Genomic DNA, 22,323 nt, shown 5'->3' with positions numbered 1-22,323 from the left:
TGATCCTCTTCGCCGACACCTTCCTCAACTCTACCGGAGCCGCTTCGTCGACACCATCGTCAACCCTACTGGAGTAGCTTCGCCTATATCATTCTCAACCCTACCGGGGCCGCTTTGCCAACTCACAAGTCCACGGTGTCGGTGTTCTGGGAACGGGGGTGCCCAGACTTGCCTGCCTGCGGCCCGCTGCGTGGTTCCTCCAGCGGGCCTGCACGACCCATCTTCGCCAGCAAACATTCAAGACCCTCGCGAGGGGCCAAGCCTCGCGAGGCGGATGAGCAAGACCTCCTCAGGGGCGGCCTCACCAGGTTGGCTCGCGAGGGGCGGAGAGATCAAGGCAAGGCGAACCTCGCGATGTTCCAATGACGCAAGCCATGACGATCAAGACCAGGCGGGTGCCGGGCGGGCGCCAACGCGCACTGTATCCTCGTTTCTTCTTTGGTGCCAAGGGGGTAAGCACAGGCGAGGAGTTCTAAGGCATCAGGCAAAGGTTTCCATATCGGTGCAACAAGACCAAGACCAGCAGGACGGAGGTCACCGTGGAGCCCAAGACGGCATCACCACCAGAGCCTTTCGCAGACTACTTTTATCAGGATAACTTGTACTAGTTGTCTCCCTTCGAATTTGGCCGTTGTGGGATCCCTTCCCGCTCAATATTTGGGGAGAGGACCAGGGCCTTTATAAATAGGACTAGCCACCACCATAGCTAGAGATCATCTTGGGGGAGGCATCTCATCTTGGATCGGAGCCATTCCATCCTTAGCCTCACACAAGTTCACCAAGCACAAGAACACCTCTCCTCAGGAGGTTGTTCTTCCCTTGTAACTGTTCATCCATAGTCCAAGAGGCAATCCACCACACCACACTAGAGTAAGGTATTACACCACAATGGTGGCCCGAACCAGTATAAATCTTGTGTCTCGTGTTCTTTGAGTTCGTTAAGCTAGGCCGTGAGATCGTTGAGTGTGCGAGCTAGAGAGGAGGGAGATCTTCATGCGCACCCCAGTGTTTGAACCTCAAGGGTTTTGCCGGAACCCGAAATCCGACATTTGGCGTGCCAGGTAGGGGTGCGCCGAAGCTTTCTTCCTCGTCGATCCACGCTTCGTCAGTCCACCAACCTCATGGCCGACACTCACCGGGCTCGCGCGGAGCGTCGGGCCGCTCTCACCGCCCGTGTCAGTCAGACGACCCCAGTAGGCGGGCCTCCCCTTCGTTCTCCGTCACCCGCCGCCAACATCGTCACCGGTCGGGCGACAAACGAGCAGCAAGCCTCTTCACTGCATCCCTCCGTGCGCCTTGACGGCCACACGGCCACCCCATCGCTAACTCCGGCCGGCTCGTCGTCTCACGCTCGCCACGCACCCATGATGTGCAGGCCGCACTGCTCATGGCGCGCGAGCTCCTGCGCTACCGCCCAGTCGACGACCTCTACGAGGACTGGCTGGACCGCATCGCTGAGCTTGTCAGCGCCGCGGAAGGCTCTCTTGCACCGTCTCTCTTGCTGCCTCGCCCGCCCCAACTGCGGGCGATGTGGCTCACGGAGCGCCTCCTCCGCAACAAGATGGCACCCTTGCGCCGAGGTGTGCGGCTCAGGGAGCACCTCAGCCTCCCCCGCGTCAAGACGGCGTCCTCGCTCGAAGATGCGCGGCCCAGCGGCGCGACCCACCGCGCCACATGCCCGCGCATGAAGAAAGAAGCTGCCAAGAGATTCCCCTTCCACAAGGAAACGCTCCACCACTCCCAACTCCGCTGCGCTAGGATTCCTTGCTGTGACAGGGCCATGCGCCGCGTGCCGTGGCAGCACAGGGGCACCATGACCAAGATCGGCCTCCATGACGGGCCACGGTGGCCACCGCGGGATGCCGCGCCTTCGCTCCTGAGTTGCGTAGTGTCGTCTGGCCGGGCAAGTTCAAGCCAGATCTGCCTCCTTGCTACGACGGCACCCGTGGAGTTTCTGCAGCTCTACGAGCTGAGCATTGAAGCGGCCAAAGGCGACGAAAAGGTCATGGCGAAGTGGTTTCCCATGGCTCTCAAGGATGGCGCCCACTCATGCCTCCTGAACCTGCCCCTAGGCTCGATCTCCTCCTGGGACGAGATGCGTGACTGCTTCATCACCAACTTCCAGGGCACTCGCGACCCCCCCGGTCACGGGTGACCTACGCCGCATCAAGGAACAACCAGGAGAAACCCTGCATAGATACATCCAACACTTCAACAGCGCGAGAATCAAGATCCCCAAGGTAACGGATGAGGCCATCATTTCAGCGTTCTCCGACAGTGTCCGCGATGTCAAGATGAAGGAGGAGCTCGCCATCCATGAAGAGTTGTGCACAACCTTGGAGCTGTTCAACATAGCGACCAAGTGTGCAAGAGCTAAGGAGGGGCGTCTCTCCCTCCTCGAGCTCCCTGATGTGGACCCAGAGGAGAAGAAGGCCAAGGCCAAAGACGTGAAGCACAAAGGAGTGGTTGTGCTCGCGGCGGAACCAGACACCAAGCGCGTCCGAGATCTTCCCGAGTCATCCAAGGGCAGCCGCACAGTCGGCGCCTTCCACAAAGTGTGCACGCACAACACTAATGACTGTCAAGAGCTCAGGGCCATTCGAGATGGACGCTTCGGTCGACGCCCCGAGCGCAGCGACCGGGGCTACGACTGAGGAGGTGGACGTGGTGGAGGATGTTGGGATGACCGTGGGCCCCGCCAGGAGTGGCACGACCAACCTCGCGAGGATCGTTGGCAGGACCAACCTCGTGAGGGTGCCTGGAGGGACCAGCCTCGTGAGGACCGTCCTTAGGGCAACCCCGGTCTCCCTCCGCTGCCGCAGCCAAGAAGGAATGACGACCATCAATAGGACGAGGGGGCTGGGGGCTTCCAAGAGCCACGAGCAATCGCCTGCATCTTGGGCAGAGCTCAAGCCCCAGCCTCTCAACGAGTCTTCGAGCAGTTTGCTCGTGAGGTGAATGCAGTCCTCCCCAGGGTCGAGGCCACATGCTTGCTCAGATGGTCCAAGTACGCCATCACCTTTAGCTCGGCAGACCAGCTCAAGTGCGCGGCAACAGCTAGCGTTCTCCCGATGCTCTATTCACCCGTCATCAGCAATGTCCAAGTCACCAAGACCCTCATCGACGGTGACGCAGGGCTCAATGTCCTGTCCGTCGAGACCTTCGACAGCCTTCAAGTGCCATACGACCAGCTCCAGCCTACCAAGCATTTCTCAGGAGTGACCGATGGATCTACCACCCCGATAGGGCAGGTTCGCCTCCCTGTCACCTTTGGTCAGCGCGACAACTACCACACTGAGCTCATCGACTTCGACGTCGCCCACATCCGTCTGCCGTACAACGCCATCCTCGGGTACCTAGCGCTGGCCAAATTCATGGCAGTCGCCCACCATGGCTACAACATCCTCAAGATGCCCGAAAGCGGCGGAATCATCACCATCCCCTGCGAAGAAAGACACACGGTGTGCTCCCTCGAGCGCGCCTTCTAAGTTGCATCACTCGAAGACCCCAACAGCAATGCAGCGCAGTACCCTCCTGAGGCCAACCCCAAGAAGAAGAAGCAGCTGCTCCACGCTAGGCCTCAAGGGAGCGGCACCTCCGACGGCACCACTTCAGGATCTATGCCCGTGCCTGGGGCGCCTCTCTCCCTCGCATAGGGAGGCGTGCCCGGTGCCGTCCTCGGGTAGGGCTCAGGGGCTCTCTTCTGGAGGGCCTCAGACCTGGCCAGCATCACGAGGGAAGCGCTCGGGAACCACGTGGAGGTGTGCTTCGCGGCACGTTTTCCTCAGGAGGGCGCCAGGCGAAGAGCGCCTGGCGCTCAGGAGTTCATCGACAAGGCGTCTCAGGAGCTTCAGGAAGCAAGAGCAATACGCGGCGACTGCCGCCCACCTGGCGCTGCTCCCCACCCGGGCGAGGGTGGTGAGCTGCGCGTCTGCATCGACATCCCAGGGCTCAACCGGGCCGCATCTCAGGAGCGCTTCTGGCCTTCGCGTGTTGGACGCTGCGAGGGTCCACCTCATAGCTACGTTCGCATGCCATTCGGCCTGCCGAGCGTGGCTGCTGCCTTCCAGCGCAACCTGCGGAGCATCATGGCGGGTTAGGAGGACATGCATCCCGCAGTCCTGGCGGAGATGGAGACGGTCCTCCGAAGGCCGCCCGAGCCTCCAGAGCCTCCCGAGGCTTGGGGCCCCGGCGGCTCGTGAAGGGTGACTTCTTCGCTGCGTGTCTTCAGCTACCCCAACACCACTTCAGCAACCAAACCAGGTGACATGTCTCCAAATCCATTTAGCTGGGAGCGCCCCTTGGGCTGCATCATTCCCAATCCGCATGGGTCTGTCCCTGCGGCATGTATCTCCTTGCATCTTAAGTTCACTCTGCTGGGAGTGCCCCTCGGGCAGCATCATTCCCAGGCCGCTCGGGTCCGACCCAGTGGCATGCATTGTTCCTACGTTTACTTGAGCCACTTTGCTTCTCATGCATAATCTATTTATGGTTATCACCTGTTTGATTGTCACCCACCAAGGGAGCCGCGCACCAATTGTCTTTCTTCAGGACCCTTCACATAAGAAGGCTCGACACGGCGTCTGTGCTCAGGCCCTTCCCTTCAGCATCAATAAATCCAATGGCTGAGCTCTGTCTGGAGGGCCGACCCCGTTCACGTCACCTCCAGGGGTCATTGGTGCTTGGCCTTCTTGTACGATAGCCTCAAGAAATCCACTCGGCGCGGGTTGTCTAATGTAGGATCGAAAGTATGTCTAGAGGGGGGTGATTAGACTACTTGACCAAATAAAAACTTAACCTTTTCCCAATTTTAGTTCTTGGTAGATTTTAGCTATTTTAGGATAAGTCAAGCAATCATCACACAATTCAAGCAAGCATGCAAAGAGTATATTGGCAGCGGAAAGTAAAGCATGCAACTTGCAAGAATATAAAGGGAAGGGTTTGGAGAATTCAAACGCTATTGGAGACACGGATGTTTTTCCCGTGGTTCGGATAGGTGGTGCTATCCTACATCCACGTTGATGGAGACTTCAACCCACGAAGGGTAACGGTTGCGTGAGTCCACACAGGGCTCCACCCAAGGGCAACGGTTGCGCGAGTCCACGAAGGGCTCCACCCACGAAGGGTCCACGAAGAAGCAACCACCCACAAAGGGTCCACGAAGAAGCAACCTTGTCTATCCCACCATGGCCATCGCCCACGAAGGACTTGCCTCACTAGCGGTAGATCTTCACGAAGTAGGCGATCTCCTTGCCCTTACAAACTCCTTGGTTCAACTCCACAATCTTGTCGGAGGCTCCCAAGTGACACCTAGCCAATCTAGGAGACACCACTCTCCAAGAAGTAACAAATGGTGTGTAGGTAATGAACTCCTTGCTCTTGTGCTTCAAATGATAGTCTCCCCAACACTCAACTCTCTCTCATAGGATTTGAATTTGGTGGAAAGAAGATTTGAGTGGAAAGCAACTTGGGAAGGCTAGAGATCAAGATTCATATGATAGGAATGGAATGTCTTGGTCTCAACACATGAGTAGGTGGTTCTCTCTCAGAACAAATGAGTTGGAATGATGTGTGTGTTCTGATGGCTCTCTCACTAAATGAGAAAGAGGTGGAGGGGTATATATAGCCTCCACACAAAATCCAACCGTTACACAGTTTTCCAATCTCGGTGGGACCGAATCATAAAACTCGGTCGGACTGAAAATTTAAACCTAGTGACCGTTAGGAATTTCGGTGGGACTGACATGCAACTCGGTAGGACCGATTCGGTTAGGGTTTGGGCATAACGTAATCTCGGTGAGACCGATTACACAAACTCAATGAGACCGAGTTTGGTAATTAGCTAACCAGAGAGTTGGTCAGGCAAACTCGGTGGGACCGATTTGCTCTTTCGGTGGGACCGAGTGGAACTCGGTGAGACCGAAATTTACAAAGGGGAAACACCGAGTTTACATTGCAATCTCGGTGGGACCTATTCGCTCTTTTGGTGGGACCGAAAAGTTACGAAAGGGAAACAGAGAGTTTGCAACCCCATCTCGGTGGGACCGAGATCCTTATCGGTAAGACCGAATTGCTAGGGTTTGGCAGTGGCTAATGACAAGTGAAACTCGGTGGCGCCGGATAGGAAGAATCGGTAGGACCGAGTTTGGCTTAGAGTTTAGGTCAAATGTGGATATGGGAAAGTAGTTGAGGGTTTTGGAGCATATCATTAAGCACATGAAGCAAGAGGCTCATTAAGCAACACCTCATCCCTCCTTGATAGTATTGGCTTTTCCTATGGACTCAATGTGATCTTGGATCACTAAAATATAAAATGAAGAGTCTTGAGCTTTTGAGCTTGAGCCAATCCATTGTCCTTAACATTTTGAGGGTTCCACTTTCACATCCATGCCATGCCAATCATTGAGCTTTCCTGAAATAATCATCTTGGAATAGCATTAGCTCAATGAGCTATATGTTGTTATGAATTACCAAAACCACCTAGGGATAGTTACACTTTCAATCTCCCCCTTTTTGGTAATTGATGACAACATATAGATCAAAGCTTCGACAAATGATAATAAGCATGAAGTATATCGTCGCTTTGAGAAGTATGTGATAAGTAAGAGCTCCCCCTAAATTTGTGCATATTTAAAATTTGCTTTGGACTGCAAATGCACAAAGAGTTAGAATCATTGGTTACTCTTCCATGTCACATACATCTTGGTGGAGCACTCAAAATGATAAGATTGAAATACATGCACTCATCACCAAGAATAGTGAATGATCACAAATGATAGATAGAATGATAATATTTAAGCAAGCATTAAGCAAACATTAAGTGTAGCTTATGATCAAACACATGATCATCGATGTCTCACAAACATACGGACGTAGTATCTCACACACAAAAGCAGAAAAGGTTCGAAAAACCACCAAATAAAACAAGAGAGAAAAGCAACACTCTCTCTCTCGAAGCCTATGATCTATACATCTTCTCCCCCTTTGGCAACAAGTTACCAAAAAGTTCCAAGAAAATGCATAGTGCTAAGTCGTCGCTCAGGCTTGATCTTCAGGTGGTGGTGGAGTCCGGATCACTCCAAGGACGAAGGCTTCTGTAGATGTTGAAGTAGTCACTGGAGTTGGAGCTGAGGTAGACACTGGAGCTGACGCTGTGGCTGGTGCAGACGTTGTAGCTCTAGTGTCAGCAACTGGCAGTGCAGACGACCTCGGACCTCGTGGCACCCTTGCAAACGCATGAGTCATGGTCCTGCCTCTCCTCTCATTCATGTCCTCCTAGAGCTGCTCCACTGCAGACTGAACTTCTGTTACTTTGATGTCCAAGTCATAGAACCTCTGTTCCATGATCCTCTCTAAACTTGCCTGGTTCTGAGTCAGGGTGGCTAGACTCTGCTCAATCCGCAGGGTGGACGCAATCAAGTAACCAAGCTGCTCTTGTTTGGTCTTCAAGAAGTACTCAGATGCCTCCGCTTGAGTAGGCATCCTGACAGCTTTCTCCTTCTTCGCCTTTTCCTTCTTTGCAAATGCTTGTGCAGATGATGGCTCATTCTCTGTCATCACAACTTCATTGTTCTCAAAATCTGGGCGGATGGGCAGGTGTTCCTTATCCAACAAATATGTGCCCGTGCCCATCTTGGAGTTGATGAGCTCCTGAATCTGAGGGGCATATCCACAGCTCCTCTTCTGATCTGTAGCTGTCCTCTTAATGGTTTCCACAATGAGACTCATGACCTTGAATTTCTGAGGCACGTTAAAAACATGAAGCAAGTTGATCGCGTGACCTCTGATCATCTTGTGATCTCCAGATTTGGGCAGAAGGGTGTGCCTTAGTATCCAATTGATCGTAGGCAATCCTGAGAGCAGATAGTGCACTGACCCAAACTTGAATGTGTCAAGAGCTTCATTGGGGATCTCCTTGTACATGTTGGACATGGAGTTATGGTCCATCTTCTTCTTGGCATAGATATCCAAGTCCTCATCTTGCTCTTCTGGGGCATTGATGATCTGTGCCCATTCAGCCACTGTAGATTGGTACCTTGTACCCTCTGACATCCATGTAATCCTCCCATCTGGATAAAAGTGAGCTGTGGAGTAGAACTGCATGATGAGTTCCTCGTTCCACTTTGTGAGCTTCTGCCCAACAAAGTCCTCTACTCCACACGCTCTGAAGCTGTCCTGAACTCCTGGGTAGTACTCTTCATTCTCCTTGATATAGGTCCAGTCGACCCATCTCATGTCACAAACGATTGGCTTCTTGTCAAGCAAAACAGTCTCATAAAAATCTTGTTGCTCCTTTGTATGAAACCTGTAATCCACGGCAGTCCTTCTCCTAGAAGCATACGGATCTGCTTCTCTCCACTTTCTTAGCCCTGAGTCTCTCCTGAGCTTCATGTCCTCAGCCACAGGATGAGCATCATTGTGGTCTGGGATCTTGGGCTTGAGCTTCCGGAGGACACTCTCTTCCTCCTCTTCAGTAGCTTCAGACACTGGGGCCTTGTTCTTTTCTGCAGGAGGTATACTCCTTGTGTTTCTCTTTGGTGCTGTCTTAGGCTTAGATGCAGCCTTGGGTGCTTCCTTGGGCTTGGATGCAGCTGTTCCTGACCTTATGGCATCTCCCATAAGTTTGGCTGCCTTGGGCGCTGGTGCAGCTGCCTCTTCTTCCTCCTCCTCTTCTACCATGATGGAGGCTCTCCCAAGCACTTTGTCTACAGTCTTCTTTACTCTCTCCTTCCTCTTTTTGCCCTCAGCAGCAATGGGCTCAATGGGAGCAGGTGCAGGCTTCTCAGTTGAGGCTCTAGCCTTTGACATGGGCTGCCTCCCTGCTGGCCTCTTGATTTTTAGGCCTGGCTTTGAGCCTTGAGCTGGCTCAACTCTCTTGGAGGTGGCCTCTTCCTCTGCCACATAGTCTTCATCCTTAGAATCAGACGTTCTCTTCTTCATTTGTCGTGTGGCAGCCTTAGGCAGATTGCTGGGGGTGCTCCTGCTGCCATCATCAGAAGAACTTGAGGGGCTAGTGCCCTCACTCATCACCACTTGCTGCTCTGAGAGGTTCTGGCTGTCACTTTGATCAGACATGTTGCAACTAACTGCTGACCCTGTGAATAGATTAAGGATGAGATAGAGTGGGTGAGCATCACAAAAAGCAGAGATTTTTGCAAAAGATTAATTCAAAAACTTAGTTTTAGTTTTCCACAGAAAGCATCTCGGATCTACCGATTTTCAAATTCGGTGACACCGAAGCAGTTTTGGCACCAGAACTGGTGAACTCGGTCAGACCGAGTCACAGTTCGGTGGCACCGAGACTGCTAGGGTTTCACAGAATTCCAAAATCGATCGCACCGATAAGTTATTCTTGGTCAGACCGAGTTTCACTTGTGCAATGGCAAAAGCCAGATCGGTGGGACCGAGTTTTTCAACTCGGTGGGTCCGAGATGGTTTCGGCGGAAACCTAACCCTAAAATTTTCGAATTAAGCCTAATCTACGAGTTCATTGACTAGATAGGAGTGTTTCAAACGTGGCAAGAATCATGATCATCACAATGTGCTAGGAATCGGAGTGGAGAATAGCACAAAGATCGAGTCCATACCCTAGCTCGGCGAAGACTCGCTACGGCGGCAACGGCGGGGCAGAAATCCGTTGACGGCGGCGGAGACCAGCGACGGGAGGCTGCTGGCGGCAAGAAGACGATCCGAAGACCTCGAGGGCAAAGCAGACTATCGCGCGGACGAGGAGGTTTTGGAGAAATTTCCAAAATTTTGCCCGTCACTATATATAGCCCGACCCTGTCGGTGTGACCGAGTGGAACAACTCGGTGGCACCGAGATGCAAAACTGTGTGCAGTTATTGCAACTCGGTGTGACCGAAAAGTTCAAATCGGTTGCACCGAGATCAAAAACCTAGATCAACTTAATGAACTCGGTAGGACCGAAATGGAGTATCGGTCAGACCGAGATTCATAAAGAGGTTTTGGAAGTTTAAGTCTATGACGAATCGGGGACTCCGAGCGCTCCTCACACAGAGTGGTTCGAATCTGACTTGATCAAATTTTGTGATGCAGCATGAATAGAGTTTGAGACGAGAAAAGCATAGATAGCTAGAGGAGGTTCTTAGGCACTCTTGTCCATCCACTTGGCAAAATAAGATAAAGCCAAACAATCAAAACAACAAGTGGATGTCCTTGAATGAGTAAAATATGCAACCAACATGCTCACACAATAAGATAGCAAATGAAATATGTGGCAAAGCATGCACAACCAATTCTAGCATCTATCAAGCAATTTGCGATGACTAGGTCATCTATATATGAGTATATTGACTTAGGAGTCAAGTGAGAACACTTGATCGTAGGTCATACTCATCGTTTAAGCTCAAGTGGGGTTACCACTTTTACATAAAGCATTGTTTTGTTCACATCTTTGGAGTTGCTTTAGCTCAAGTCTTAGAGTAAAGCTCCCCCTAGATGTGATATCCCCCCTAAGAGGGATGAACTAACCTTGGGTTTTGTCGATGATGAATTCATGTAGATATCGAAGATGTGGATGCTCAATGTTGATGTAGATCTCTTGGAGCTATCCATTTGAGTGAGTTGCACTTTCAATACCTACATGGGTTAGTCCCTCAAGGAACAAACAAGGATATCCATAGACATAGAGTGATGCACACACAAGATGATGTCCATGAAAACTTTAGGTTACCTTGTCCCTTGTCTTACCAACAAGAGGGTTTGTGACTCCTTGAACTAGTGCAAGATGTGGAAGTTGATTGCACTTGTTCTTGCCAAAATGATAAGAGTGAAGTATGTTGGCGGAGTCACCCTCGAGAACTTTCTAGTTCTTCTTCCTTTGGATCCACATCATCTTGATGGGAATCCTTGGAGTTGTAGTCGTACTTGATGAAGTGGAACTTGAAGTAGTCTTGGGAATCCACTTGACTAAGGTCTTTGGAGCTTCTTCAAATGCATCAATTTCCTCTTGAAGCTTGTCCTTGCCGTTTTGCTCGTAGTCTTGTGGTGGAAGATCATCTTGAGCTTGTGTCCCCTTGAAAGAAGTATACTTCTCTTGTTGAGGGACAAACTTCGTCTTGGGGTATTGATCTTCTTCCCATTCAACTCCATTGGCATTGAACTTTCGTTCAAAACCAACACCTTGATTCTTCCGGTGCATTCCTTGCTTGTGCACAATTTCCTCGAATTGCTTACTCCCGGCAAGGCTCTTGTACACTCCTTTCTCTATAATTCCCTTCAATAAGCTATTTTCTTGCTCAAGTGTAACTTGGCTAAGAGAATCATTAGTGGAATCAAGAGAACTACTAGAAGCAACAATATTGGATTTAGCATGATCATTGTTACTACTAGAGGAGGAATCTTTCTTGTTAGATTTGACTTGAGGCATGTAAGTGGATAAGAGTAAACGCTTGGCAATGTAGGAAGAACTTTTCTTGCGGAGATCATCATTGATTGCCTTTAAGAACTCATGCTCTTGCTCAAGATTGAGCTTTTCAAAGCGTAGTTTCTCATGAGCTCTTAAAAGTTCTCGGTGATCTTCGAAGATAGTGTCATGAGCTAACTTAAGAGTTTTTAGTTCTTTAGTTAGAGCCTCAATCTTCTCCTTATCATTGTCATTCGTTTTATCTTGATTAGCATGATTAATTGGCCTTTCATCATAGTATTCATCACTAGAGTTGTCACCAAGCAAATCATCACCTAACAAGTCATCTTCATCACTATTGAAATCAACATACTCGGGGTGTGTTACCTTAGGACCTTTGGCCATGAAGCATCTTCCAATTCCTTCATTTGGTGAGTCAAATATGTCATAGGATTTGGTTGACACAAGTGCTAGACCGGCAACACCTTCATCTTGAGTATCTTCGGAGTCGGAGTGATAACTTCTCTCGGAGTGGCTGTCGGAGTCAGAGCCAGATACCCATTCACCAACATGAGCTTGATGTCTTCGTCTTGTGTAGCTCCTTGATGATTTTTCTTTCCTTTCCGAATCCTTGCTTCTCCGTGAGTATCTTCATTCATAACGATCATCTCTACTCCTTCTCTCTCTTGGTGGTGATTCTTTGCTTCTTCTTCTTGGAGAATCTTCTCTTCTCTTGTAGGGAGCCGTACACTCATTGGAATAGTGTCCGGGTCTTCCACAATTGTAACAGTTTTGCTCTCGACTAGAAGATCTTTTGTCATTGTAGGACCTTGACTTGGAGCTTCTATCTTTGCTTCTACTCTTGTAGAACTTGTTGAAGTTCTTCACCATTAAGCTCAATTCTTCATTGAAGTCTTGTTTCTCACTTGATGATGTAGGGGCTTCACATGAGGCTTTATAGGCACCACTTGATTTGTTGTGAAGTTCCACTTTATCCTTAAGTGACATCTCATGAGCAACAATTCTTCCAATCACCTCCGTTGGCTTGAGATCTTTGTAATTGGGCATCATTTGGATCAATGTGCACACGGTATCATATTTTCCATCCAAGGCTCTTAGGATCTTCTTGATGATGAATTTATCGGTCATTTCTTCACTTCCTAAGCCGGCAATCTCATTTGTGATGAGAGCAAGCCTAGAGTACATTTCGGTGACACCTTCACCATCCTTCATCTTGAACTTGTCAAGTTGGCTTTAAAGCACATCCAACTTGGATTCCTTGACGGAGTCGGTACCTTCGTGCATATCAATCAAAGTGTCCCAAATTTCCTTTGCATTCTCAAGGCGGCTGATTTTGTTGAATTCTTCGAGGCACAATCCGTTGAAGAGAATATCACAAGCTTGAGCATTGTATTGCAACATCTTCAACTCATCCGCGGTAGCTTCACGGTTTGGTTCTTTCCCATCAAAGAAGTCACCTTGCAAACCAACACACACAATAGCCCAAACGGCGGGGTTATGTCCAAGAATATGCATTTTCATTTTATGCTTCCAACTAGCAAAATTAGTACCATCAAAGTAAGGACCTCTACGGTGATAATTTCCCTCGCTAGACGCCATACTCTCCTAGGTTGTGAAACCAAGGCTATGACCACCAAAAGCTATGGAGATCAAGCAAATGGAGACCAAAGCTCTGATACCACTTGTAGGATCGAAAGTATGTCTAGAGGGGGGTGATTAGACTACTTGACCAAATAAAAACTTAACCTTTTCCCAATTTTAGTTCTTGGTAGATTTTAGCTATTTTAGGATAAGTCAAGCAATCATCACACAATTCAAGCAAGCTTGCAAAGAGTATATTGGCAGCGGAAAGTAAAGCATGCAACTTGCAAGAATATAAAGGGAAGGGTTTGGAGAATTCAAACGCTATTGGAGACACGGATGTTTTTCCCGTGGTTCGGATAGGTGGTGCTATCCTACATCCACGTTGATGGAGACTTCAACCCACGAAGGGTAACGGTTGCGCGAGTCCACACAGGGCTCCACCTAAGGGCAACGGTTGCGCGAGTCCACGAAGGGCTCCACCCACGAAGGGTTCACGAAGAAGCAACCACCCACAAAGGGTCCACGAAGAAGCAACCTTGTCTATCCCACCATGGCCATCGCCCACGAAGGACTTGCCTCACTAGCGGTAGATCTTCACGAAGTACGCGATCTCCTTGCCCTTACAAACTCCTTGGTTCAACTCCACAATCTTGTCGGAAGCTCCCAAGTGACACCTAGCCAATCTAGGAGACACCACTCTCCAAGAAGTAACAAATGGTGTGTAGGTAATGAACTCCTTGCTCTTGTGCTTCAAATGATAGTCTCCCCAACACTCAACTCTCTCTCATAGGATTTGAATTTGGTGGAAAGAAGATTTGAGTGGAAAGCAACTTGGGAAGGCTAGAGATCAAGATTCATATGATAGGAATGGAATGTATTGGTCTCAACACATGAGTAGGTGGTTCTCTCTCAGAACAAATGAGTTGGAATGATGTGTGTGTTCTGATGGCTCTCTCACTAAATGAGAAAGAGGTGGAAGGGTATATATAGCCTCCACACAAAATCCAACCGTTACACAGTTTTCCAATCTCGGTGGGACCGAATCATAAAACTCGGTCGGACCAAAAATGTAAACCTAGTGACCGTTAGGAATTTCGGTGGGACTGACATGCAACTCGGTAGGACCGATTCGGTTAGGATTTGGGCATAACGTAATCTCGGTGAGACCGATTACACAAACTCGGTGAGACCGAGTTTGGTAATTAGCTAACCAGAGAGTTGGTCAGGCAAACTCGGTGGGAACGATTTGCTCTTTCGGTGGGACCGAGTGGAACTCGGTGAGACCGAAAGTTACAAAGGGGAAACACTGAGTTTACATTGCAATCTCAGTGGGACCGATTCGCTCTTTCGGTGGGACCGAAAAGTTACGAAAGGGAAACAGAGAGTTTGCAACCCCATCTCGGTGGGACCGAGATCCTTATCGGTAAGACCGAATTGCTAGGGTTTGGCAGTGGCTAATGACAAGTGAAACTCGGTGGCGCCGGATAGGAAGAATCGGTAGGACCGAGTTTGGCTTAGAGTTTAGGTCAAATGTGGATATGGGAAAGTAGTTGAGGGTTTTGGAGCATATCATTAAGCACATGAAGCAAGAGGCTCATTAAGCAACACCTCATCCCTCCTTGATAGTATTGGATTTTCCTATGGACTCAATGTGATCCTGGATCACTAAAATATAAAATGAAGAGTCTTGAGCTTTTGAGCTTGAGCCAATCCATTGTCCTTAACATTTTGAGGGTTCCACTTTCACATCCATGCCATGCCAATCATTGAGCTTTCCTGAAATAATCATCTTGGAATAGCATTAGCTCAATGAGCTATATGTTGTTATGAATTACCAAAACCACCTAGGGATAGTTGCACTTTCATCTAACCATCTCGCAGGAACGCCACAGCCATCAAGAACCAAGACCAGGCGCAACCCGCCTAGAGGGAGGGCCTCGTGAGTCCTGCGCTGGCTCATGAGCGTCCAGATACACCTCGCCTAACCCTGTCGAGCAAGCCACGTGCGAGGGAGGGGCTGTACACGCCCCGGGGGCTCTCCGTAGCAGGGAGTCTCCTCCCACAAGCCAGCGACGGATGGGCGATCATCGCAGTGATTTGTTCCCCTCCTCGCAATGACCTGCAGGAACTCCCTGAGGACTACAGTAGGAGGTACTGCGGAATCTCTCTCTTCTCCCATGTGATTTGCTTGCGTGTTAAAAGGGGGGCTCCTGAGCATCGCGACTCAGGAGCTCTTACTGGCTCTCCAGCCCTCACCCCGAGGCCTTGACCACGACATCGCAACCTGGCATACCAGCGGCGGCTGAGCTCGCTCGAGGGCCGGGACCTAAGGACGTAGAGCACCAGGAAGAACATGGAGAAGAGGGGGAGCCTCGCACGGGCCTAACCTAGCTACCCAGCAACGGCCGACACCCCAGTCTGGTGTGGCGCGAGAAGCCGGCTCCAGAACGCCAAGATAAGTCTTGTACCTGGACTGACCCAGTACTGCGACATAAGATTCTCGACTTTTCGCTGCCTTGCTGCAGCAACATCGCCTCCCTTTCCCATCCTCATCTAGCTGCTTGCGTGCTAAATGGGATGTCTTGAGCATCGCGCCTCAGGAGCTCTTACTGGACCTTGGGCCGCTCACCTCCTGGCCTTGACCACGGCATCGCGACCTGGCATACTAGCGACGGCTGCAGCCTTCGTGGGGACCGGGACCTGTCAGCGTAGAGCACCAAGTTACCGCGGGATTGGAAATGGGGAGACCGAGCCTCAGCAGGACATGTGCTCGCAAATTTTCACAATAAGGATAATATCAACAAAAGGCATTACAGATGCTTTACACACCCCCGCGGGATCCGTTTCGATTCCTCACAGCGAACAAAAGGAAGGGAATTCCCAGGAGCTTTATCTACACGCGCCGGACGTGCCGAATGTCGCCGACGCCATCATCAACAGTGGGCCATGGAAGGACGACGCCAACCCCATCCAGATCAGCGGCGGCGGCGTCCAGACGTGGCGACCTTGCCCCGGGCCCGACGAGAGCTTGGGGGCACGTAGCTGTCGTCGCTCGTCTCCAGAGACTCTACGAGCTTGGGAGAGTCGCTGGACCACCAGGAGTCACTGCTGTCGTTGGAGGAGCTGCAGGCGAGGCCAGCGGCAGGCCCGGCACCCGCTGCTGCGCCGTCCTGGTGACCTCCTTCAGGGCAACACTCCAAGCGGCGGCCTTCCCCGTCGAAGACCTTGAAGAACAGCGTGGAGGCACCGTCAAACTCGAAGTGGATGGCGAGAGTGCCGTTTGCGCGGCAGGCTCGGGCAATCTCTCCCCAGCCTCGGGTCATGAAGATCCTCCCAGAGGCGACGACTTCAACTTCCGCTCCAGTCGCCGGGGCGTCGCAGTCGGCGTGCTGCAGCCAAAGCTCGAGAGGGCCCCTCGGCGGCATCTCAGTGGTGAAGAACCACGGAAGGCGAATCAAAGTGCTCGGGGTCATCGCCGCCCACAACACGAACTCATGCGAGGAGTCCGCAGCATGGACCCCTAGGGCGATGGCATGCGCCTCCGCGGCACTACGGCCATGGCCCTGGCACGGGCGGTGGTGCTCATCGTTCCTCCCTCTAGAATCATTGGCATGAGCATACAAGGGCAACGGGTACCCAGGAGGTGGCCTTTCGTACCACGGCCGCGACACTACCGGCCTCACGACCATCTCGCGACGATGGGACCTCCTCTTCTTCGGTGGGAGCAGCTCGGGCTCGTTGAGGGGAGTCTTGCCCTTCTCCGCGGCTGAAAATCTCCGAATCAGCGCCATGACTACACCAGCAAGGAGTGGAACAAGGAAGGAGAAGAAGCGGGAAAGACAAAGAAGAGACGGGTGATGGGGGCTCCGCTCCCACTTCCCATTTATAGCTAAGGGGAGCCCAGTCGCCGGCCTCCACGATCTAAGGTAATGATGATCTTTTTCCTGCATGCAGCAAGGACCCATCAAGTCGGGCAGTTGCCGAGGCTGTGTTGGGAAGCGGAGACGCCCACGTCCAATCAATCGCCACGTGTCGAGCAAGGCCGCAGGCTGTTGGGGCCCGCGGCGCTCTACACTTGCCCTTTGGCTTCGCCCCGAAGCCAAGCCCGAATGCGCCTTGGGCCCGGGGTACTGTCGGCGTTCTGGGAACGGGGGTCCCCAGACTTGCCTGCCTGCGGCCCACTGCGTGGCTCCTCCAGCGGCCCCGCACGGCCCATATTCGCCAACAAACATTCAAGACCCTCGCAAGGGGCCAAGCCTCGCGAGGCGGACGACGCAAGACCTCCTCAGGGGCGGCCTCACCAGACTGGCTCATGAGGGGCGGAGAGATCAACACAAGGCGAACCTTGCGAGGTTCCAATGACGCAAGCCATGACGATCAAGACCAGGCGGGCGCCAGGCGGGCGCCAGCGCGCACAGTGTCCTCGTTTCCTCTTTGGTGCCAAGGGAGTAAGCACATGCGAGGAGTTCCAAGGCATCAGGCAAATGTTTCCATATCGGTGCAACAAGATCAAGACCAGTAGGACGGTAGGACGGAGGTCACCGTGGAGCCCAAGACGGCGTCACCACCAGAGCCTTTGGCAAGCGAAGACTACTTTTGTCAGGATAACTTGTACTAGTTGTCTCCCTTCGAATTTGGCCGTTGTGGGATCCCTTCCCACTCAATATTTGGGGAGAGGACCAGGGCCTCTATAAATAGGACTAGCCACCACCATAGCTAGAGATCATCTTGGGGGGAGACATCTCATCTTGGATTGGAGCCATTACATCCTTAGCCTCACACAAGTTCACCAAGAACAAGAACACCTCTCCTTAGGAGGTTGTTCTTCCCTTGTAACTGTTCATCCATAGCGCAAGAGGCAATCCACCACACCACACTGGAGTAGGGTATTACACCACAACGGTGGCCCGAACTAGTATAAATCTTGTGTCTCGTGTTCTTTGAGTTCGTCAAGCTAGGCCGTGAGATCGTTGAGTGTGCGAGCTAGAGAGGGGGTGATCTTCGTGCACAACACAGTGTTCGAACCTCAAGGGTTTTGCCAGAACCCGAAATCCGACACATGGCCACAGATCCGCTTCGTCGCACCCTCTTCCAACCTACCGGAGCAGCTTCTAACGCCCCGTCCATGGCCGGAGATCCGCATTGTCGACACCATCCTTAACCCAACCACCGGAGCAGCTTCACCGACGCCCTCGTCCACGGCCACAGATCCGCTTCGCCCACACCATAGTCCACCCTACCGGAGCCGCTCCACAAACACCCTACTCGACGGTTCTAGATCTCCTTACCGGACCCTGACAGCCAACGCAGTGTCATCACCCTTGACGTTTCTAACCTGATTCCCATTGTCTGGCAGGATGCCAACCATGCGCCACGGCCTAGGTACTTGTCACCTTTAAACCCGTCCAGCATCACCTGCCCGATGTACTTCAAATATGTTAACATGTCGCTGTTACCTTTATGCAGCTGGCAAAAACTACAAGGACGATGTTTCTTCTGGATCTAATAGCTTGGCCAACCAAGATCCTGGACTGAGGCATTGCTATGATCTTGTAAGTGCGTCTCTCTCTCTCTCTCTTGTATTGTTGTGTGCCTGCCAGCGTGCTTGCTAGGATTTTCGACCAGTAATCCCTTTGTGCAGACAATGATTTCTACTACTGGCTACTAAATTAGATATGTAAATGCCATACATGATACTACCTCGTACCTCCGTTACTAAATATAAGTCTTTCTAGAGATTCCACTATAGGCTACATACGGAGCAAAATGAGTGAATCTACACTCGAAAATGCATCTATATACATATGTATGTGGTCCATACTGGAATCTCTACAAAGACATATATTTAGGAACAGAGGCAGTACATTACACAAAATTGTAGGTGGCATGTAGGAATTCCAGTGCACTACATTAGGCTCCCTTGGAGTGCCTGCTAGTCCAGCACACAGAGTCATGGCTAGTTTATGCTACGCACACAATCATTAATAGGTGGTTTAAATATGCACAAGGGATATGCAATGTATTATCATGTAGAGATGTCTGAAATTAGCCGTGTCAACTTGTAGATAGGGTTACACAATGAAAAAGTACAAGATGTATGTGGCAATTTCATGGAACATCGCAAAAAAAGAGGAGTGCCAGCGATGAGCCTATACAGTGTGCTATGGTAGGTCACTCCTCCATTGCAATCATCGTGACATGTTATTTGTATGTTAGTTCTATTGGCCAAGTTTCTTAGGGACATTTATTAGGAGTTATCCTAAGAAAATAAGCACCTGTGAATATAAGCTCCAGGTAATAAGCCAACGAGTTCTTTTCATTGCCTTCCTTTTCAGCTTATCTTTGGTATGATCAATGAAAAGTCTAGATTGCATTATATTTTTTCATTTTGCTGTCCATATGAAAAATAATTTGATTTGCAAACATCACAAATTGAACCCAGTGCAGTAATTAATATGATATGAAAACAGACCATCACTATTTGTTCAAAATGCAAATACAAAGATACCATCTACTTGGCACAATCTACTTTGGTCAATGTCTTCGATAGAGATCCCATTGCCTAATTTAAACGAAGAACGCATGACGCACATTTAAATGAAGAACAATTATTTATTGAAATTGCATGGTCCAAGTGGCTGGTTATTATCATATAGCAGCACCACCTGAAAGCATCACATAGCAGCAGAAATAGCTCATAGAAACTCATCATACAGCAGCAGTGTGCAATTCATCATATACCAGCAGCAACTCATAGCAATTCATCATATAGCAGCAGCAGGAGCAGCTCATAGAAATTCATCATATAGCACTAGCAGGAGCAGCTCATAGAAATTCATCATACAGCAGCAGCAGGAGCAGCTTATAGCAACTCATCATATAGCAGTAGCAGCTCATAGCAATTCATCATATAGCAGCGGCAGCTCATAGCAATTCATTATATAGCAGCAGCAGGAGCAGCTCATAGCAATGCATCATATAGCAGCAGCAGAAGCAGCTCATAGCAATTCATCGTATAGTGGATCAAAATGAAAATTTGGCAAAAAATCAGAGGAGATCCTCACCTTGTTGGATGAGCTCATCCTTCAACAACACCTCAAGGCCACGACCTGGGAGGAGGGGTGAGGGAATAAGGTGCCTTCTGCTGTAGTGGCATCAGCTGTAGTTGTGCAGTGCTCGCCGGAGTAGTGCGTTGGACGGACCACAGTGGAGCAGCTGCTGGATACCATGAGAATGAGGGGCGACGCTAGAGGGAGGAGCAGCCAGGGAGATTTGCCCCTACATGTCGGCCATGTAGCCTAGCTGGACAGTGCATCGTCGAGGCCCTGGCCAGATGGGACCAGAGGCGACGGCTCGCTGGAGGAACCCTAGGGTTGTAGGCAGGGGATCGAGGTAGAGGGAAAGGGGAGAGGAGATGCAAGCGGGCAGGGCAATGAACGCTTGCGTGTTTGTTTTTACTTGAGGGTCAGGTGTGACGCGGGCATGAGCAGTTGCATTTTGAGTGTAATATAGGCAGACAAAAGAGTCATTTCACTATTCCCCTTCCCTTCAATTTTTAGTAAGCTTCTACCCGAAACACCCCTCTCTAAAGCGAAATAAGTTAAGACCAAGCCCATAACTCAAAAAATGACTTCTTTACATCTTTTATGGCTTATTTTGACAATAAGCCCTGAAAAGGCGGAATCGAACTGACCCTTAACCTGCAATTCAATTGTGTGTGCAATGATGAATCACTCCTGCCTGCTATAGTGTACATTTAGGAATCATCATACATGGCATAACCTAATACATGTGTATTCCATTGTAGAATCTGGAATATGCAATGTTTACGTTAGTTCATACGTTGCACATGATGTTTAAATGCCCCTTAAATCTGGTCAGTCAAGTGATGGTCTTTAAGCCTCCTTCTTTGCTTCTTTTCTTGATATGTAAGATTTGCTCATACATCTGTTCAATTGTTGTTTGCATCAGCCAGCCATACTAGGACGGTTTGCTTTGTTTACTTGTTGTTCTTGACCTAACACTAAGGGCTGTTGTAGTGGGGCCTTGTCTAACTCATAGGTGACATAAAGGTTTGGCTGTACACTAAAGTAGGCTCTCCAAGAGTACCCGGAGATCCAGTTCGAAGGTATGCCTAGTTTTTACATAGTGCAGACATAGTAAATGCTCATTTCATTGTGTTCAAGTGCAAGAGAAGTGGCATGTTTCATTATGTGGTATTGTTTTGTTATAATCTCATCCTTTTGTGTTGTTCACACACTGGAAAGTATGCATATTTATCTTCCAAGGAGACGAGTAACTAGTTTGTGTCACCTTACAGAGGGGGTGCAATGAAGATAAGATTGAGGATCTCCAAGTACAAGATGTTAGGAAGGAGCCTTCAAGAGAAGTAGGAGCTGCACTGAGCCTGTTCAACTAGTTAAGGTAAGTCACTGTATCCAACTCAACAGTTCAATTCCTTGTTTGTTTCGGGCATAGTTAATTTGCTCTTTTCAATTGCTTTATTTGTCCTCAGTTAATGAGATGCCCAAACAATGATGCCTGATGTGGGGTACTTGTATAACTATGAGTTGACATAATTGAAGGCCTTACCATTTAATTACTTTGGCGAAGTGTTCCTGAAGCTTTGAAGTCTATTAACCAACTATTATTGAATGAGGCTCACAATCTAGTTTATACTAGGCTAATGATTGCATAGTTTTGCTTGCTGTAGTAGGTTTGTATGAATCCCTCTGTTGTTCATTATGCTCCCTAAGACTTTAATTGAGCTACAGAATGGCCAACTGCTTGCTTACTTATAGGAAACATGCTGTCTAAATTGTAACTTGTCTGTGTTTTGGATTGGGCCCCAACATCATGCTCCTCTGATGAGCTAAGAGAGATTTCTATATGCAGTCTGCATAGACTACCTTTTTTATAATTTTTAAAATATCACCTACTTATGCTTCATGACGTGTAACATTATTGTTAGTCCTGTTTTGCCATGTACAAAATAGTTTGTCTTGCTCGCTTCACTGTTGTAAATATATTTTTGCCCTAGTCATGTGTACTTACAGAAACATTTTAGGATGAAGTGACACCAACACAAAGATCTGTGAGCAGTTCGGCATGGCCTTTACCAAATGATTATGGATTGGAATTGGAATGTGCTGATGTTCTCGAGCATCAACTAGAGGTGGCAAGACAACGTGTACAGGATTCTCAATGTACAAACAACAAGTAGAGACTGGACATGACGGTATTAGATGCAGGAGTCAAAAAAATGAAACAAGACACTGAGGTAACCACGAAGGAATTGGAGATTTTGCAGACTAAAATTTGTGCTATCTGAATCCAGCCAATCATTTTTTC

At 49.7% G+C, this 22,323-nt stretch overlaps 1 pseudogene; it reads left to right on the top strand.

The window, feature by feature from the left end:
* Positions 1 to 2,294: 2,294 nt before the first annotated feature.
* LOC147976201 (uncharacterized) lies at positions 2,295 to 15,558 on the top strand (annotated as a pseudogene).
* Positions 15,559 to 22,323: the final 6,765 nt, after the last annotated feature.

The sequence above is a fragment of the Triticum urartu genome, chromosome 4A (assembly GCF_056163025.1).
Source record: "Triticum urartu cultivar PI428250 chromosome 4A, HENAU_Tu73, whole genome shotgun sequence".
Taxonomy (NCBI): domain Eukaryota; kingdom Viridiplantae; phylum Streptophyta; class Magnoliopsida; order Poales; family Poaceae; genus Triticum; species Triticum urartu.
Note: the sequence above shows the minus strand (reverse complement) of the source record. Positions and strands in the feature narration are given on the sequence as shown.